Genomic DNA, 21,687 nt, shown 5'->3' with positions numbered 1-21,687 from the left:
GGCATTTAGAAGAGTGCAATTGGGATCGAGAGAAATTTATCTAAACGATAGAAGGGGACGATTCTTCAGAAATTGAATGGATGGTGATTTCCTCAGGGAGATAGGCTCAGCAAAATGGTGGAGGGTGGGGAAGGGTCAGGGTGCATGTTCATCACTTAGCTAATAAAGGTCATAAATTTCATTGTTATTGTTAGACTTGCTGTATGCAAATTGTTATGATCTCGGTTGAGACCGAGGTCATAACAATTTTTATTTTTCTTAAGAATTGGAAAATTCAGGTACTTACTAAAAAGAACGAAGTCACAAGGTTCATAGTTTAAATCAAAAGAATCGTACTACACAAAAATCAAAGAACATGAACACTAATAAATACACTTTATCATAAATAGTCAGTTATGTTAAAGATATTAAAAGCACAATGAACTCAGTTAATAATAATCTAAACTGAACTCCTTAAATCACATTTTTTTTCTACATCTGTTAGACTTACACTCCCAATAAACTCAAGTCAGATACTTATCAAAAATTGGAAGATTAATCGCTTGGTCCGAGTACTGTTTCAAAGATTCGTATATAGGCTGAGATTTCTCGTGCCTTCCATTTACTTCCAGCCAGGTTGTCTCTTCAAATCTCCTGTAACTATCCTATGGTTGCAAACCCCCCATTCACCACAGGCAACTCCAGCAGGGGTCGAAATGTTTTTTAAAATTTTATTTTTGGGAGCTATGTTTTGGTTTTCAGGGGCTCCTTTTTCATTCTCACTAGCTCTCCTTTATTAGGTGATGCAGTTATGGGACGCAGAAAGATGCAGAATTAGAAGAATTCATCAATACCCTCAATACGCATCACTCCTCCATTAAACTTAAAGCCTCAAAATACAAGGAAAGCATTAATTTCCTAACCACCACAGTATTTAAATTGGCACCAGACATCAAGCATAAGTTAGCAACAATAGTTTTTTTCAAAATAACTGACACACTTCTACACACGAAAAGTCATCCCCTTAAACATGCCTTCTGCGGACTGGTGAGGTCACAGTTAATACATCTCCATCACATATGCACAAAGTTGGAAGATTTTAACCAGAAAGTTACTACTCTTTTCATTACATCTCAGATCTCAATCACAGATTTAAATTTAATAATTCATCTGGCATTGATATTGATCTAGCATCAATTGCTTCTATAACTTCATTCCTGAAAGATCTGGTTCTATTTTTTAGATTATACTCCCTAGTCCTAGACTTCCCTAAACTAATTGATCACTTACCTCATTACATTTCCTTCATTACAACAGTGACTACACTTCCAAAATATCTCATTGATGGTAAAGTACTTTGGGATGTCCTAAGGTCAAAAAAGCAGCATAAAAATGCAAGTCATTCATTATATTTGGGATCTTAGTGTATGCAAAATGGTTGCATGTTTGTCTCTAACACAGTCACTGCACCTCAAGTAATTCACGGTATGTGAAACACTTTGAGATATGATAACAATGATGCAAATCTTTCTTAAGAAATAAAATTGTTCAGTAGAAAGATAGGTGGAGGGACAGGTAGTATTGAGGAGGCGGGGAGGCTGCAGAAGGATTTGGACAGGTTAGGAGAATGGGCAAAGAAGTGGCAGATAGAATACAACGTGGGGAAGTGTGAGGTCATGCACTTTGATAGGAAGAATAGAGGCATAGACTATTTTCTAAATGGGGAGAGGATTCAGAAATCTGGAGTGCAAAGGGATTTGGGAGTTCTAGTCCAGGATTCTCTTAAGGTTAACTTGCAGGTTGATTCGGTAGTTAGGAAGGCAAATGCAATGCTGGCATTTATTTCGAGAGGACTAGAATATAAAAGCAGGGATGTGCTGCTGAGGCTTTATAAGGCTCTGGTCAGACCACATTTAGAATATTGTGAGCAATTTTGGGCCCCGTATCTCAGGAAGGATGTGCTGGCCCTGGAGAGGGTCCAGAGGAGATTCATGAGAATGATCCCAGGAATGAAAGGCTTAACATATGAGGGACATTTGAGGACTCTGGGTCTATACTCGATGGAGTTTAGAAGGATGAGGGGCGATCTGATTGAAACTTACAGAATACGGAAAGGCCTGGATAGAGTGGACGTGGGGAAGATGTTTCCCTTAGTAGGAGAGACTAGGACCCAAGGACACAGCCTCAGAGTAAAGGGAAGACCTTTTAGAACAGAGATGAGGAGAAACTTCTTTAGCCAGAGAGTGGTGAATCTATGGAATTCATTGCCACAGAAGGCTGTGGAGGCCAGGTCATTGAGTGTATTTAAGACCGAGATAGATAGGTTCTTGATTGGTAAGGGGATCAAAGGTTACAGGGAGAAGGCGGGAGAATGGTGTTGAGAAACTTATCAGCCATGATTGAATGGCAGAGCAGACTCGATGGGCCGAATGGCCTAATTTCTGCTCCTATGTCTTATGGTCTTATGGTCTAAATTATCCAATTCACACAGTGTTCATTACAATAGCATCCACTACATTTTTCCCCATATCGTAGCTCCTGAACTTCTTCAGTTTGACACATGGATGAATCAAATCTATTCTCCAGAGTGAAATATGGCATATGTATATCATCATGGACAATAAAGCATCCGGTCATTTTATGGAATGCTCAGTCAAGATTGTGGGAATTTCAGCGTCACTTTACATTGATGTTGGTGCAAAAGTTTCTATATTGAGTGACAAACTGTACCATTGGTTTTTACTTTGCAATTTTCTCTCACTCATGTTACAGATACTCTTCAAGCTTATGGTGACTTAATTATTCCGGTTTTGGGAATGATCACAGTTCCAGTGTGTTAAAAAAACGTCAGCCTAGGCAAGTTCACATTCTACGTAGCCAAAGCCAGAAGCCTGACTTGAAGCTTGAAGACCCCACCGGAGCGCATGTTAACATGATTGATGACACTGACTATGTACAATGGTATCCTTCCTTATTTACCGGATTCGGGGAGATTAAAGGGTACTGTCATGCTCTTTGGATTGACATGTGAATTCCATCTGTTTCACAAAATGTAGTGCTTGCTGCCTTAAGCTAGAGATTCCACATTCATTTAAAGGAATTTATCACCTCAGTGACTTCAGGTTTTCCTGGTTCCCAGTCAGCTAAATATTCCTTTGTTGACATGTTTAAACCTGTTCTCTCTCCCTTGCAGTCCCTAACCCCCTTTGCAGCCTCTCTCACCCCCTTGCAGCCCCTCTCACCCTTTGCAGCCCCTCTCACCACTATACAGCCCCTCTCACCCTTGGCAGCCCCTCTCACCCCTTTGCAGCCCCTCTCACCCTTGGCAGCCCCTCTCACCCCTTTGCAGCCCCTCCCACCTCTTTGCAGCCCCTCTCACCCTTGGCAGCCCCTCTGACCCCTTTGCAGCCCCTCTCACCCCTTTAAGCCCCTCTCACCCTTGGCAGCCCCTCTCATCTCTATGCAGCCCCTCTCACCCTTGGCAGCCCCTCTCACCCCTTTGCAGCCCCTCTCACCCCTTTAAGCCCCTCTCACCCTTGGCAGCCCCTCTCACCCCTTTGCAGCCCCTCTCACCCTTGGCAGCCCGTCTCACCCCTTGGCAGCCCCTCTCACCCTTGGCAGCCCCTCTCACCCCTTTGCAGCCCCTCTCACCCCTTGGCAGCCCCTCTCACCCTTGGCAGCCCCTCTCACCCCTTTGCAGCCCCTCTCACCCCTTGGCAGCCACTCACGCCCCTTTACAGCCCCTCTTATCCTTGGCAGCCCCTCTCACCCTTTGCAGCCCCTCTCACCCCTTTGCAGCCCCTCTCACCACTTTGCAGCCCCTCTCACCCCTTTAAGCCCCTCTCACCCCTTTGCAGCCCCTCTCACCCCTTTGCAGCCCCTCTCACCCCTTTGCAGCCCCTCTCACCCTTGGCAGCCCCTCTCACCCTTTGCAGCCCCTCTCACCCCTTTGCAGCCCCTCTCACCTCTTTGCAGCCCCTCTCACCCTTGGCAGCCCCTCTCACCACTATACAGCCACTCTCACCCTTGGCAGCCCCTCTCACCCCTTTGCAGCCCCTCTCACCCTTGGCAGCCCCTCTCACCCCTTTGCAGCCCCTCCCACCTCTTTGCAGCCCCTCTCACCCTTGGCAGCCCCTCTCACCCCTTTGCAGCCCCTCTCACCCTTGGCCGCCCCTCTCACCCCTTTGCAGCCCCTCTCACCCTTTGCAGCCCCTCTCACCCTTGGTAGCCCCTCTCACCCTTGGCAGCCCCTCTCACCCTTTCCAGCCCCTCTCACCCCTTTGCAGCCCTTCTCACCCCTTTGCAGCTCCTCTCACCCCTTGGCAGCCCCTCTCACCCCTTGGCAGCCCCTCTCACCCTTGGCAGCCTCTCTCACCCCTTTGCAGCCCCTCTCACCCCTTGGCAGCCACTCACGCCGCTTGGCAGCCCCTCTTACCCTTTCCAGCCCCTCTCACCCCTTTGCAGCCCTTCTCACCCCTTTGCAGCCCCTCTCACCCCTTTGCAGCCCCTCTCACCCCTTTGCGGCCCCTCTCACCCTTTTGCGGCCCCTCCCTGCTTGCAGTCTCACTTCCTGCCTGGCTTTCTTTCCTGCTCAGCCTCGCTTCTTTCTTTCCGTCTCACTCTATAACTTGTTGACCCCTTTTGTTCTTATTGTTTATCTCCCAGGCAACTTGGTCACACTGAAATCAGCTGCTGCCTTTAGCCAGAAATCAGATCCGAGGGAAACCTAGTTCTTAGAGGGACCATCATCCCAAGATAAAATATAGTTTTTTCCCCAAAAGTACATGCGCTATCACAAAATTGTTAGCAAGCATGTGTCCAAAAACAATTAATTGGTTATGAAACACTTTGGAATGTCAGTGTTAAGTTCAGTTGTTCAGTGTTTGATTATGTGTGTCTGTTGATGGTTCACTCTGCTGTGTGCTGTTAGTTAAGCCTGTGGGTGTGGTTATAGAGAAGGGGAAACTGAAAGTAAGCTGGTATCTGAAGACATTTTTTAAAAAAGCTTTCAAAGTAAAGTCCTGTTCACACAGAACCTGGTGTGTGTCATCTCTGCATATCTCCAAGGCATAAAACACAATAGCTGGTGACGAAGATGGAGAATTGTTTAAATTTATCAGCTCCAGCATATTTTCTTTCTTCGCTGGGAGACCATGCCATGGGATCAATGGATTTCAGGATTCAAGACCAATTGCTTGCTATGGGTATGGAATATATGGAGGTAGCAGTGACCCACAAGAAGGCGATACTTGTCCAGTGCTTTAGGGCAGAAGGCCAGCAAGTATTCACGCAGCTTGCAGAATACATGTCTATGTTTGATACGATGATAAGTGCTCTTGAAAAATACTTTGGGCCAAAGAAAATTGTGATGATCGAACAATAGACATTCCATCAGAGGTACCAGGGAAATGGGAAGTCCATAAAACAATACATGGCAATGTTGCGGCAGTTGGCATCCACATGTAAATTTGGCACACTAGCCAATGAACTGATTTGCGACCAACTGATTGAGAAAACTTCAATTCCACAAAATAGGGAATGCCCCCTCATGGAGGATTTAACCTTGGAAAAAGCCATGACCTTGGCAGTCCAAATCGTATCTGCCATGTTTGTTTCAAAGTGTTTGCACAGAAATGCACCCTCAGACTCTGGGTCGTAGGCACAACTTGCCTAGATGGCTCAAGTGCAAGGGTTACAGACAAAGAGACCTTAGCAGTCTTATTAACACTTGTCCCCTCACGGTCAGATACCCTTAAAAATGTGCCCAAATTGTGGAGATACCAATTGTTTCACAACGCCATGTCCAGCTCGAGGGTATAAGGGTAATTCATGCTCAAAAATGAATCACTTCACTAAGGTGCGCGGATCGTTGAAGAGGAAGATTTTATCAGTTTGACACGTGGAGGACTGGCAGAGATGTTATTTTTGCCTCTAGTGAGTTAAATTCTGTTTGCTGAGCAATTGTCCATTTCCATTGTGCATCTTTGAGCAGTAGTTTTTGAAGAGGCGCCATGATCTCTGCATACATAGGAATAAATTTGTGGTAAAAGTTGATAGTACTGGGGAACAATGCCAGCTCTTTCACAATGATGGGGTCAGAAGTGCATGAATGGCTTTGACATTGGCATGTGTGGGCTATACACCAGCTGCTTTCATTCCATACACTAGAAAGTCAATCTCCGGAGCCATAAATGTGTATTTGCCCTTGTTGAGTATCAAATTGTGTTGTGCGAGTTGAGTGAGCACCGCTGATGACTGTTGATTTTTGATGCTCATTTAAACTGTAAAATTTACATGGATACTGAGAATAAAAAACTGAAAAATCATCATAACTTCCTGTACACAAAACTGTAGGGAGTGTGGTTAAGCTTTACTGTCTGATTCAGCAGTATGAATAATCTGGTTTTATTTTGCTGTCTGGATGTTTTCTGACTGCATCAAGTGACTCATTCATATTGGATCTGATTACAATTTTGTAAAACTGGAACACCCTTCCGTGATCCTCACTTTGATCTCATTCTTTGAGACAAGGGAACAAGGGGAAGATTTTCCTATTGAGAGGGCAACTCCAGCAGGGTGGGAGTTCCAGCTCTGATGCTGAGTGATTTTTCCAACCCTGGGGTCAGTTGGCAGATTCCTTGAATTTCTTGCTGAAATCATATGGTGGGAATACATTGGGAATAAATAGCTAAAGAGGACAGGGAAAGGGAAGCCTCAGAGGTTATGGAGAGCACAAATGTCAAATGTCACTGGAGTGATGTCAGGGATGGGAAACTAATTCTGAAAAGTGATTTGAGATACTGGGGGCAGGATTTTCAGGTCGGCGGACGCGATCAGGAGCGGCCAGAGAACGGACCGTCAACTGCAATCAGCCCTTGACCGCGATGGCCAATTAATGGCCAGCCAGCGTGAAGCGCGCGCTGAAATGCTCAGCGCTGCCAGGGTGGGGGCAGGAGGAGGGTGGACGCTGAAGTAAGCGCAGTTGTGGGCGAGCACGGAACGAAAGCTCCCTGAAGGCAGAGAGCTGCCTCCGGGAGCTGAAGACTTCAAAAGTATTAAATAGAGATTTTAAAATCAGAACAAAAATGTCCAAGCATCACAATCCACCTGAACATGTACATAATAAAATTTATGCCCACAGATTTGATTTTATTCAATAACAGAAACCTCATCCCGCCCTTGGATGAGGTTTCATGAAAAATGCAAAGGCCGCCTGGCCACTTCACCCGTCCACCAACCGTGAGGTTGGATGGACCATGAAAAATCGGGGACAATTACAACTCTAATGGGCTTAATTGCCCTCTTAGTTGTCGGTGGGTGCGCTTCCAACTTTAGCGCGTGCCCACCGACCGAAATATCCCACGAGTGTGGGATGACGTCGGGGCGCTCACCCGACATCATCACGCACTATTTTATGCTCGAGCAGGTCAGGCGTGCACCCGCATGCCAATCTGAAAATTCTGCCATGGATTATTTCCATTGGAACAGTGAAGTCTAAGAAAAATATTAATTGGGGTTTTAAAATTCTGAAGTGTTTTTACAGGATGAATATTGAAAGCTGGTTGGTGAGTTACTGATGAGGACGCAGGAATAAAACTGTCAGTGAGAAAATGAGGAGCGAGTTTAGGAGAAATGTATTGTTTTGGACTGTTAGTGTAATTGATCTAATTCTCCCCAAACTAGAAAATCTGAAATCCTGTCACAAGAGCAGTTCTGTGGTCCAATGATAAATTGTATGATCAATTCAGAAATACATTTCCGGAAGTTGCACATATGAAGCTTATAGAAAGATTAAAGGCCATGGGATGGATGGTGAATCAACTAATTGGATTGAAAATTGCTTTGACTGCAGAACACAGATGAAAATGAATGGAAAAAGCTCTCATTAAGGGGTAGTGATAATAGAGTTCCACTAAGAGCCTGCTGTGGGTCTGCTACCATTCATAATATTCCCCCAGGGAATACAAAGGAGATAGTTCCTGAAATATTGGAAAATTTGCTGATGACATTAACCTGCTAAGTGAAACTTGGGCAATATTTTCCCCCCATCGGGGGAGAAGTGCGGGAGCGGGCGGCCTTCTGAGCGGCGCCCCCGGTTGGGGGTGCGCCGCCATTTTATGTGGGTGGGCCAATTAAGGCCCGCCCAGCGTGACGTCCGCCAGGAAGCTCTGTGCGCTCCCTGTGCGGGTGGGGCGGGATTGCCTCAGCCGGGAGTGTGCTCTGTCGCACATGCGCATGAAGGAACGCACAGATCTCCCTAAGGCAAAGTGCTGCCTCAGGGTGATCGGCTCCGATTGAAAACTTCAAATAAAGGTGTTAAAAAAATTTCCCTGCCATGTCCCATCATGTGACAGTGTCACATGATGGGACATGGCAGGGAAATTTTTTTAACACCTTTATTTGAAGTTTTCAATCGGAGCCGATCACCCTGAGGCAGCACTTTGCCTTAGGGAGATCTGTGCGTTCCTTCATGCGCATGTGCGACAGAGCACACTCCCGGCTGAGGCAATCCCGCCCCACCCGCACAGGGAGCGCACAGAGCTTCCTGGCGGACGTCACGCTGGGCGGGCCTTAATTGGCCCACCCACATAAAATGGCGGCGCACCCCCAACCGGGGGCGCCGCTCAGAAGGCCGCCCGCTCCCGCACTTCTCCCCCGATGGGGGGAAAATATTGCCCAAGTTTCACTTAGCAGGTTAATGTCATCAGCAAATTTTCCAATATTTCAGGAACTATCTCCTTTGTATTCCCTGGGGGAATATTATGAATGGTAGCAGACCCACAGCAGGCTCTTAGTGGAACTCTATTATCACTACCCCTTAATGAGAGCTTTTTCCATTCATTTTCATCTGTGTTCTGCAGTCAAAGCAATTTTCAATCCAATTAGTTGATTCACCATCCATCCCATGGCCTTTAATCTTTCTATAAGCTTCATATGTGCAACTTCCGGAAATGTATTTCTGAATTGATCATACAATTTATCATTGGACCACAGAACTGCTCTTGTGACAGGATTTCAGATTTTCTAGTTTGGGGAGAATTAGATCAATTACACTAACAGTCCATCACTTTTATTGAAACATTTCATAAAAATGTTTTTCCCGCCCATGGATGAGGTTTCCTGTTTTTTCTGAAGCCCACCTGGTCTCCCGGCCTGCCCGCCAACCTTAAGGTTGGACGGGCAGGTCCATTAATCATCTTAATTAGTTTTTTAATGGCCTTAATAGGCCGTTGACAGTTTGGCAGGCGCACATCCAATTCGGCTGTGTGCCCGCCAAACCGCAAATCTAAATGACGCAGGGTGACGTCGGGACGCATGCCCGATGTACCCCCGCATCATTTTACATGTCGGCGAGTGGGCCCTGCCCCCACTCACCAACCGGAAGATGCTACCCATAAAGTAGCGATTATAGCATTCTAAGGTATCTGTACCAATTAAATGGAAGCAATAAGAAAGGACAGATGAATCTTTATATCTACGAATATGAGGTTATGCATATTAGAAAAAGAAAAGTAAAACAAGCAGATATGATGAAGGTGTCTCTTATACTCCTGGGGCCCTGCTCCATTGGTGCAAGTGCAATCTAGCAGTCTGCCCACGCAAGCAACAACAGATCCTGTCCCAAATTACAGGGATGGGATCATAGTGGTAATGTAGCTGCCCCTCCTGCAGCCAGAGCAGGGGTAGAGGACATCACGGCGGGCCTCCACGGTGTCCAAAAAGCACTCAAGGGCTGCAGTCTTCTTGCCTTTCAGGGCCATGTCTTCTTTGCTGCAGCCTTGGGCTGGAAGCACTGAGTGCGGCTGTACTTTAAATGTGGTGCCTGACGTGATGAAGTGGCGAGATAATGGCGTGGCAGGTGAATCACAGCCCGCCCGCCATCGAAACGGTGTGTATCCCTGGAATGCATAATTAATGCGATGGGTTTGGGACGATACAGCGCGAAAAGCCACCATTGCAGCAAGCAGGAAAAACGTAGTTTTACCAGCCCACTACCGCACTTAGTGCAAATCTGGGAGGATTCCGCCCTGAGTGTCCTGTACAATTCAATATGTTAAAACATTTTATTGTAAATAAAAAATTAATACACTTAAAAACCCATCAAAAGGCTGCTTCTGTTCCTTTGCGTTAAAACTTTAAGAGTCTTATCTTTTATACTCGCTTTACGTCAAAAATATAGAAGTATCTGCTAATATCCATTATGCATAATTAACAAGATTCCTGCTCAAATGTATCAGAGTGAATTACATGGACACACAGCCCAAATGGCAATATGCATTTTCAACAGGAGCTGTTTTAAAATGTGTTACCTTTGAATTTCTTAGTGTTTATTCACCTCACTCCCATCAATGGTAGCAATCAACTGATTAGAAAATCCATACTTGAGAGTTTTGCATATTCTTGGCTCCTTTCTTTCTTCAACTTATGCTGCCTTTTGGAAACATTATTCTAAAGTCTGGGGTTGACATTTACAAGTATGTTTATGGCACCCATCAGCTCTACCTGCTTGATTCCTTTACCATAGTTGTGCGGCTTAGCCAATATCAAGTTCTGAATGAGCAAGACTTTCCTTCAACTCAATATTGGCAACACCAAAAACATTCTGGTCAGTTTGCAACAACTTGGGACAGCGCAATGTCGCCAGTGTGAAACCCAAGAAATTTTAACTCCTGGGTTTTATTTCAATATGATTGTCGGACTACCCAACCCAGTTTCTGTGCACAATTACCAGCAGGCTGTCCGATAACTATTTAAAACAGGAATGTAACTTCTTAAAGCAAGATTGCAGCATCTGCTTGCAGATTTTCCTGTCATACCACTGCAAGGAGAGAAATCTCTAAAATGGATGGGAGGAGTATAGGAACAGGAGTAGGCTCAGTAGGAGTAGGATTTAGCTCCTCAAACCTGTTCTGCCATTCAATTGGACCATGACTGAGCTGCAGAATTTTGGTCTCTTGGAATCAAGGAATATGGGGAGTGGGCAGGAAAGTGGAATTGAAATCAATGAACATCCATGATCATATTGAATGGCTAAGCAGGCTCAAGTGTCTGTATGGTCTAATCCTGTTTCTATTTCTTATGTTCTTATGACTCATCAGCTGATGAAGCACAAGTGGTTGTAATCAGCAAGAGATTTCCTTCCCCATGTCTGACCTGATGCCGTGAGACTTCATAGTGTCCAAAGTCAATGCTGAGAACTCCCAGGCCCATTCTCTCCCACTGGATACCACTATGCCTCCATCTCTGGTGGTCTGTCCAAAAGGCGGGGCATACTTAGGGGTGATGATTGAGAAGTCTGGGACTCTAGCTTGTTTAGTCCTGGGAGACCTCTCCTAAATTTGACACAAGTCCCCAGATGTTAGTGTGGAGAACTTTGCAAGATTAACCGAGCAGGGTGTGCCTTTGTTGTGTATGTTACCTGCCATATATCATGATATATATGTCGACCTGGCATATAAAACAACCCCATTTTTTCAGCACCAAAAACCATGTTTAGGCTTATGTTCAACGTATTAGTCCCCCTTTTCTGCTAATTCATACCATACTCACATTAGGAGTTGGCCTCAATTTTTCACCTAAGAAATGCATATTTTACTCACTTCATAAGTTAGCACATGGGATCAAGCAGGCGATACGGACCATGTTGCCAAGAAGAGGCGTGAGAGTTGAAGACACGCCCACACAGAACAGACCATGCATGGCGAATTATGAACGGAAATGGGCCATCCAGCAAAAAAGAATGAAGTACAGCCTTCCGGGCTGAATATTGAATTCAACAACTTTAGATCTTAAACTCCCCCTCCCCCCATCCCCACCCCGTTTCTTCCCCCCCCCCCTTTTTTTTTCAATAATTTATATAGATTCTTCTTTTCCCACCTATTTCCATTATTTTTAAATCTACAGCTAATACTTTGTTAGTCTTTCCACCCCACCCCCACTAGAGCTGTACCTTGAGTATCCTGCCATCCATTCTTAATTAGCACTTTTCTTAGATAATATCACCGCCTTCAACACCTCTTTGATCCTTTTGTCTGTGACATCTTTTGATTATCTGCTCCTATCACTGCTTGCTTATCCCTACAACCACCCCACCCTCAACTTCTCTCTCCCCCCGCCCCCCACCTTAGACTAGCTTATATTTCACCTCTCTCCTAACTACACTTCAGTTCTGCCGAAGGGTCATGAGGACTCGAAACGTCAACTGTTTTCTTCTCCACCGATGCTGCCAGACCTGCTGAGTTTTTCCAGGTAATTCTGTTTTTGTAATGAAGTACAACGTTGGTTTCAAGCTAAAAGTTGTAACATTTGCTAACTTGTCAAATAACTGTGCTGCAGTGAGGGAATTCAGTGTTAATGAGAGACTAGAGTGAGAACGAAAGGAAAAGAAGGAATCTGCCCTGAGAAGATGCCCAAGACCAAATGCCTCATGAGAACAGGGACCATCCACTGGCCTGATCTTGAGGAACATGTATCAGAATGGGTCCTCGAAAATCTTAAGAATGGTTAGGTTGTCAACCAAAATGCAATGCGTTATATACTAATTTAAATTGGCCAAATCAAACCCTGAATCCAGCAAACATTTCACAGCAACAGTTAGTTGGTGTAGCCACTTTATAGAATGAAGATATCTAATTTCACGACAGAAGGCCAAGATCACTCAGAGGATACAAAAAGACTTCCACGCCAAAGTTACCAGTTTTCAGCGATCACCTTCAAACAGCGGCAAAAACATGAGTACCTGTTATGTCACATCAGCAACATGGATGAAACCCCCATGAATTTCAATATGTGGAGTGGAAAGATTTGAAAATAGCTTAAGTAAAAACCACAGGACATGAGACGATAAGATTCGTGGTGGTACTAGCCTGCATGGCCGATGAAACCAAATTAAAGCCTATGGTAACTTTCAAATGTAAAACTATGCGGAAAATCAAGCTCCCCACAGTATTTTTGTGAATGTCCATGACAACGGTTGGACGGTTGAGGATAGAATGAAGTTGTGGATTGATAATGTGTGGAATAGGCAAATAATGCAGCTTATTATGTGGGACATATTCAGATCCATATAACCAGTGAGGTCAAGAGGTACCCGTGAAGAAATAACACCTAAATTGCATTTATACCAGGGGGTCTAATGTCTGTAGTTCAATCTTTGGATGTTTGCCGCAACAATCCATTCAAGGGTCAAGTTTACATTGAATGGAATAAGTGGATGGTTGATGGAGGAAAAAAAACTTCACAAAGAGTGGAAGTGTTTCCTGTTGTCTCTGCCTGATGTTTTGTGTGATTTCGACATCAAATCGTGGGATGCTATTAGTGTCATCAGGTTGTTCAAAAATGCAGAATATCCAGTTTCAGTGAGTGTAGAGGAGGATGATTTGTTGAGGATGGAATGATTTTGAAACCAAAAGTGCTACATCTGATCCAGAGTGGAATCCTTACGATGAAGCCATAGCCAAAGTGACTCAGAATGAACTCGATGAACTCTTTGCATCGGAAACCAAAGACAATGAATCTGACAATTTTTACATGTTTTGATTGAGGTTAACGGTATCCTTGCAGAATTAATTCATTCATAAACATGTCACATTGATTTAATTTGAATTACATGCGTTATATTTTTCTCACATTTCAAAATGACTCCCAGCCACACCAACACTGGCAGTCACATTTTATGCTTGGCCTATAAATCCATCCACATTTTTGGAAAGATTTTTCGAGGCTTCAAAGGTCAACTTATACTCTGCGATCTACAGTAGGTTGACACTGGATGGCCTGTCTGGTTTTATTCCTAGTCAACTTTTCCTTAGGGGTTTGATACAACTAAGTTAAAAGTAAACCACGTTACCCAGGGTCTGGGGTCACCTGTAGGGCAGACCAGGTAAAGATGCACATTTCCTTCTCTAAAGGAAATTAGTGAACTAGATGGGTTTCATTTGACAGTCCAGTAGTTTGATGGTTACCATTACTGATACTAGCTTTTTAATCCATATTTATTTAATGAACTGACTTAAATGTTTGGATTTGAAGTCATGCCTCCGGATCATTAATAGAAGGCTCTGAATTACTAGTCCAGTATTCCTGTTGACTATGCTACTGCACCCATTTTATTTCCTTATTTTCATTAACAAATCAATCTCCAAGGGACCTGCATTGTTCTTGACCAGCCCCTTTTTCCAAATTGCAAAAACTCTTTGTGTTGCTTTTCATATCCCTTGCGTTTCTTTTCATATTTCCTTTTTACTATCTGTTTTGTCACCATTTGGTGACATTTGTATTTCCCCATTCCTCAGGACCTGCACTTTATTTGCATTTAGTTTTCTGTCGTATTTTATCTCTCTAGTCGTTATGGCTGTTTTCTTTTTTGGCAAGGAGAGCTCTTGTTCCTAAGGGTTATAAATTGGTTCTGGATCACATTAAATTCTTGGATCCTCTCACCAATCTTCTGTCATTTTACACATCAACAAATTTGTCCAGTCTACTATAGACAGTATCTGGCTCATTGCATTGAAGTCAGCCTTACCTATATCTAGAATCCTTAGTAGCCGATTCACGTTTCTCCCTTTCAAGCATTATGTTGAACTCAATCAGATATCATTGTTATTAAATAAGTGGTCACACCCCCCCCCCTCAATCAGGCCGTTAACTAAATCTGGCTCATTACTCATTATTAAATCTGATATGGTATGTCCCTTCTTGGTATGCTGGATTTTCCCAGCCCATTGGAGATGGGCTGCGAGGTGGGAGAGCCGGCAATATGGCGAAGGACTGTGTCTGGAGGGGAGCCCAACATCTTCCCACTGCCATGGCATATTGCCAGCAGGGTTGGCTCCTACTTTTGGCCCGACAGGCGGGAATTCCAGCTCCACTAAAAAAATTCAGCCATTGCTGCAAAAAACTAGCCCAGAGAAATTCATCACCTTTTTACATGTGCTTGCCTGTCTACCTGCTTAGCTCTCATATCTTGAACTGCCCCAGGTTTTCAGATGCCTCATAGGAGGTCCTGGTAGAGGAGGTCAGTGGACTGAGGGAGGCACTCTACCCCATTATCCACAGGCACATCTCCCGAGTGACTATCTAGCAGGGCTAGACAGAGGTGGCTGAGAGAGTCAATGACAGCAGCATCACCCCAAGGAGTTGGCTTCAATGTAAGAGGATCAATGACCTCACAAGGGTGAGACAGCTCTTCATGTCTCTGGCTCACACAACAACACCTGAAAAACTCTCAATTTACCCTTTCCCCCAGCAGTTTCAACAATTTTCTCTGCTCTATCCAATTCTTCGGCATACAATCACAAAAACACACTGCAACACCTCTTTCTCATACCAAACGTACACCCTTTTCCTTTGATCTCTTCATACCAGAACACTAACAGCATTCTCTTCTCACTCTTAGAACTTGCAAAATCACCAATTCCTCCCAGGCGGCCTCCCTCACTTCACATTCCACACATTTGCGTTTCTATTCATGTCCTCCTCCTCTTCATTCCATCTTGCTTACATGCCAGCTTCTCAGCAGGTGCGCTATGTGCACAGGCTGTACACATCTCCACTTTCCTTTTAACAGCCACTCACTAACTCACACACTCTCTGCAGTACAAAGTAGCACTTAATGCAAGGATGTGGAGCAAGATCAGGATAGGAATACCAGACATGGTAGCCCTAATTCAAATGGAGCACAAATCTCAGCATGAGCTGAAGTGGAAAACTGTCCAAATGGAAAACTTTCAAGATTAAACTTGAATTAAACTCAGTCCTATATTAAATATTACCTTGTTAATGGCCATGACACAAAATAGACATTAACAATAGCTTGACATGCTGTTGCTAATGTTGTTAACATTGTTTCATCCAAATTAAAAATAGCTTCACTACCCACATCATTCAACATTTTTTTTGTTAATCATTAAAAGAACTGTTATGAAATTGAGGGACTGTTATCTTCTCTTTTTCTGATTTGGTTGCAACATGAGCAGCAGTTTTCTGACTGGACGATACCTAATTGCTGCTGGAACAATCAATCCTATTGAATGCTGCTGCCATGGCAACAGCAGTACCTTGCCCAGGCAGCTTCTCCTCTTACATTTTAGCACAGAAAAGCCAGAAGCATAACATTTGGCTTACGTCTACTGTACACAAACAAACTGTTCTCAGTTGTTGGCTGTTAATACTTAAAATTATCTGCAAGTGACGCATGAGCCTTGATATAACGAAAAAGTAATATAAATGGTACTTAAATTCTTTTCTTGCATAAGATGTGAAAATGTGCCACTTTCATGCAAGGACATGCAAGTTGTAACACTTTAACTTGAACATTTCTGTTCATAAGATTTGAATGTAGTGATGGTGATCAGCAGTGTCAGACCATGGGCTCACATTAAACAGTGGGTGAGTTTTAATCTGCAGAGGGAAGAGCAGATGTCAGTGCATGTGGCGGTTAAAAATACAAAAATTGGCATTATATTGAAAGCATCACAGGTTCCCGCTCATTTCCGCATTTAACCAGTGCATGTTTGGAGGTGCATGAGAAACCCTCATGGGGCTGACAGTCAATGATTATAATAGGTAAAGTGGCAATTGAATGAAGATTTAATCCCTCTTTAATTGTCAGGGTCAACAAGGTAAGAGAACAGTGGGATTGACAGGATGGTGAAATTGACAGGCTGCAAAATCTTTAAATATTGAACCAGGAAAATACAATCCTGACCCACATGGAGGAGGAGATACTAGAACTTGGGGGGCAGTATGTGGGACCGTTCCATTCTGATGGTGAGATGGGAGTGGGGACAAGAGAGAGTGAGTGGCCGTTTGGGAGCCTCCGACGAACACAAGGCATAGTGTTCATGGGCAGAATATTGCGCTTGTCCGCCAGGCGCACACCCGATCAGAACAAGCGTAAAATGATGCATGATATATTGGTCGGCAGGCGCACGTGGGAGTCGTCAGAGTCACATGAGGGGACACGTTTTCATTATTTTAAAATTCTTTATTTATATTGATAAAAATCTTCAGCTCCCTGAGGCAGCCCTGTGCCCCAGGAAGCTTTTACTGCTCACACCTGCGCACATACACGAACATCACTGCTCACCCTCCTCCCGCCCCCACCCTGGCAGTGCTGAGCGCTGCAGCGTGCGTTTCACACTGGCTGGCCGTTAATTGGTCAGCCAGAGTGAAATCCATGTCGGGGCCTGATCGCAGGCTGTGGTCGCCTTTGCGACTGCTCCCAGGCCCGCCCACCGTGCCGGCTGGACGAGGGAAAAATTCTGCCCCATGTGTCCACCACTGGCGACGTGGAGTTCCACAAAAGGAGTAGAAAAAAGAACGTGATAGAATGTGCATCAATCTTTAATTACTCTTCTCTCTCACATGTCAACAACAAGTGCAGACAGCTCCAGAGACCGGGAGACAGCTAGCGCCCTCTGAGGAGGTGGGGGAGGAGACCTCAGAGGATGCAACATCATTCCCTCGCACTATCCAACAGTGCAAGTACTCTCATATTAGTGGCTACCCACTTGCAAGTAGAACTGGGATCACAATCTTGTGAGCACAGCACAAACACAACCAAGAAGCTGATGGATGCTGTGACAGCTGAGAGCACCAGCATTTGATGGACTGCTGTAGAGCCCAACAATGCTGAGTCTTTCAGGCTGATGATGTGTTTCTGGAGTTGTGAGCAAGGAGTCAGATGCTGGAGCTACAACATGAGATAAGGAACATCAGGCGGAGTTCCTTGATGTTATGTGCACCCATGTGTGGATGATGGAGGAGTCCATCCAATGGATGCTGGAGATACTTGCAGACCAGCATGCTGTTGTCACCTCCATGAGCCTTGTGTTGCAATAGTTGGTCAAGAGGGAGGTGAAGTGCCTGGAAGCAGGAAGGTGCCTTGAAAGAGAGGGGAATTGGCTGCCTGATGCACATGGGGGCTCCTCCCAAGGTGCTCCTCATGAGGACAGCACTCCTCAGCATGTCACTCAGCCATGAGGACAGAGAAGGCTCCTGCACTCGTGCAGGAAACCCTTGATATGGTGGGATCCTCCAGGCCCCAGACAGCCAGAGGACAACAGCCAAGGTCATCCTAAGCAATGTGGCAACAAAATCAGCAGCCTGCCTCCACATCAGCTGACAGCGCAGGGGAGCATCATGTAGGAGCACACTGGGTTCATGGGTTAATAGCTTGTTAAAGCATCCTGCTTTGCCATTTTTTTAAGCACTAATTAACATGTAATGTGGCAGAGGCAAAAGGTATCTTTGCATTTCTTGTGGGGCCACTGGGACTTCAGGAGCACCCTGACTCTGTCAGAGGGTTTGATGGGTGGAACCACACCATGTGAGGTTTTTGCAGTCCCCATGCCACAGTATGATGTCTAACTGGGAGCAGGTAAATAACAAGGCTAACAAAGCAAGGAGCAACATGGCTGCAGAGTGCTGTAGGTTTATTGAATTGCATGGACCTATCATTAAGGATCAAGTGAGCCTGGATTAACATGTCCTGAGCCTCCCTTGCATGTGTCTCATGGTGCCTTTTCTATGGTCCCTGGGGTTCCTCAGCATCCTATGCCTGCTCATCATCTTCCTCCATTTCCTCATCGCTAGAGGAGGAATCGTGCTCCACAATATCCTCATTGTTCAAATGCTTCCCCCTCTGTAGCTCCAGGTTGTGCAGAGCACAGCAGACCACCACGATATGCAAGACCCATTCTGCAGCATACTGAAGGGCTCCACCAGATCTATCTAGGCAACTGAACCACATCTTCAGAAGTCCTATGGTCTGCTCCATGGTCACACGAGTTGTTTCATGGCAGGTATTGTACCTTTCCTCTGCATCAATGCGAGGGTTCCTCACAGGTGAAAGTAGCCACACCTTCAGTGGATATCCCTGGTCACACAGTATCCATCCTTGAAGGCATGTGGGGGGCTTGAAAAGGTCTGTCACCTGGGACTGCCTTAGTATGTAGGCTGCTTCCCAGGAACTATGCACACACCTGCAGGAACTGTTTGCAGACTGGTTGAACATTGAGTGAGTGTAAGCTCTTCCTGTTGATGAAGGCTGCTGCCTGGTCTGTGGGAGCCTTGATGGCCACATGTGTGAAGTCGATGCCACACTGCACTCTGGGAATCCAGCCAAGGCCCCAAACGCTTTGGACCTCTCAGTCTGACTGTCCAAATTGATGCAAATCCACACGTACTGACCCTCTTGAACATGGCATTGGTGACCATCTTGGTGCACTGATGAGCTGCAAACTGGGAGATCCCACAAATATCCCCAGAGGATCCCTAAAATGATCCTGAGGTGTAGAAATTTAGAGCCGAGATGATCCTCACTGCTATTGGCTTTGATTAGCTACCACTTACAATTGGGCTCAGGTCCTCCTCCATCACGACACACAGCTCTGTGACCACTTCCCTAGAGGGGCGCAGTCTGCAGTGACACTGCTGCTCTGACATTTGAAGGCAGCTGAGCATTGGATGGTAGAGCCTCTATGGCGGGTAACCTTTTCTTCACATAGGAGGCTGGTGGCATGCCCCTCTGTGCCCTTCTCTTGCCTTTGCTCTTCTACCCCTCAAAGCTGGCCATCCTGCTGCCCCTGTGGTTGCTGCTGCCCTGCTCCTACGGCTGAAGCTCTTTCCCTCTATGATGCTCCTCCTCATTGGTGTAGCGTAAGAGCCTGGCACATACAGGGTTAATGTGGGACTGAGTACAGTACTGTCCACAGAGATGTAAGAAGGCACATGACCCAGACCTAGGTTCAGTGTAGTGTTGAGCAGAGATGTGTGAAGACCTAGGCATGGAGATAGCTCCTTGCCTGCACCCTTTACTGTATATATGTGTATAGTTATAAGTAGTTAATAAAGACTTGCTGTTAACCAACCCTCCCAACAGCTGGAAGACCCAAAGCTTGAGTGAATGAGGTCTGTGGCATGTAAATACACACAGTCTCCAGGGCCTCTTTCCCCTACCCCTGCCCCCAATTTCTGTACACAAGTTCCAGGCCCAAGATAGCACTGTGTTGATACACCCTCACAGATTTGACAACTTTTCCCCTTCTCCCCATTGATTATGTCAATGCCCAAGCAGCACGACTCTCCCTGCCAAGGAATACAGGTTTCACAATTGCTGCCGTGTGGAGCCAGCACTGACTTACTAACTCACCATCTTCTTGTACCTGGCGAGGTTCTGAAGCCTGTGGTTCCCATGGACTCCTGGAAAAACCTGAAAACTCTGGTAAAATTGAAATTAGTTTGCTGTTTAACAGGTGTAATTATGCCCCCGCCCCCGCCCCCAACCCATATGTGAGTGCAAAGCCCGACTGCCATTCCAGCCGCCCTCAGAATATCCGGTTGTGATGTGAAGACGTCAGACTGCCGACCCAATACTTATGTGCCAACATTCTGGCCCCTCCCATATCCCAACTCAACCCCAGGAACATTCACCCCATTGTTACAGAACTGAAAGCTCCTTCAAAACTCCATTTGCTGAATCTTAGGCCAATGAAATGTGCGATTTCTGAGAACATCATTTTGTTGCAAACAGGCAGAATCCCTGTTGGGATGATTCTTCAAAATTTCCCAAGACCGTTAATTAATGTAAATGTCGGAAAGTTCATTAATGCAGCTGTGAAGTCTCTGATTCTACCAGAAAGTATCACTTCACAACTGGATTTCAGCATTAATGAACTGAAAATTCCCTTATCTCTAAAACTGAATATTGTGAGGACGTTTTTTGGTAAGAGGAGGAAGAAGTGGGAGGTTTGAGTGAACATCACCAAGATATTAATAACCAGATGAACTTGATCAGAAGTGGAGGAAAGGTTACATGGCCTACCAGAGTATAAAGCTAAAATATTACAAATCTTGGGTTTGCCATTTGCTCAGCAGAAGTGTTGTTAGGCACTCATGTAAGTGGCCTGAACTTCTTATGTTCATGAATGTTCCTGTACTGCTCTATATCTAGTTATACAATAGCCTTCCCTAGGGCAGGAGTAAGCAACCTATGGCTCCGGAGCCACATGAGGCTCTATAAGGACTCAAGTGCAGTCCCAGCCTTGATCAATCACATCCATTTTGATGGTAATTAAAAGGCTTGTTTCATTTTTAAAAAACTTTTATGAACATTGTACCTGTCAGAAAGTATCATTCAATTAACAAGGTTTTTCTAAAAACCTTTAAAATGTTGTTAATATGTGTCCTTGTTTTGTTATTATTGGCATTTGAGTAACTGCATTGCGGTTCTTGAGATATTCATTTTTGACTAAATTAAAAAAATTCTTGTGATAAAGGTTGCCGACCCCTGCCTGAGGGTGTAATATTATTTTGTGATCTGAACAGGTTATTGTGTTTCTCACACGTGTCATCACCTGCAATCTTTCAGTAGGAAGACTGAAAACACTTTAATGGGATAAGGCCTGATCTGAATTATTGAGTTACTATTTTTCCCACAGACAGCAGTGAATATAGAAGTTACAAGGAGTTATAATCTATTTCAGTTCATAACTAATTCATATATCATTCAATAGTTCATTACTATTTCAGATTGCTCCTTGTGAGCAAGAACAATCATTTTAAAAACAAGATAAAAGCAAAATATTGTGAATGCTCGAAATCTGAAATTTAAAACAGAAAATGTCAGAAAAACTCAGCAGGGCTGGCAGCATCTGTGGAGGGAGAAACTGAATGCAGAATTTTCGGTGCCCGTTGTGTTAGGCG

This window comes from Cetorhinus maximus, chromosome 11 (assembly GCF_964194155.1).
Source record: "Cetorhinus maximus chromosome 11, sCetMax3.hap1.1, whole genome shotgun sequence".
Taxonomy (NCBI): domain Eukaryota; kingdom Metazoa; phylum Chordata; class Chondrichthyes; order Lamniformes; family Cetorhinidae; genus Cetorhinus; species Cetorhinus maximus.
Note: the sequence above shows the minus strand (reverse complement) of the source record.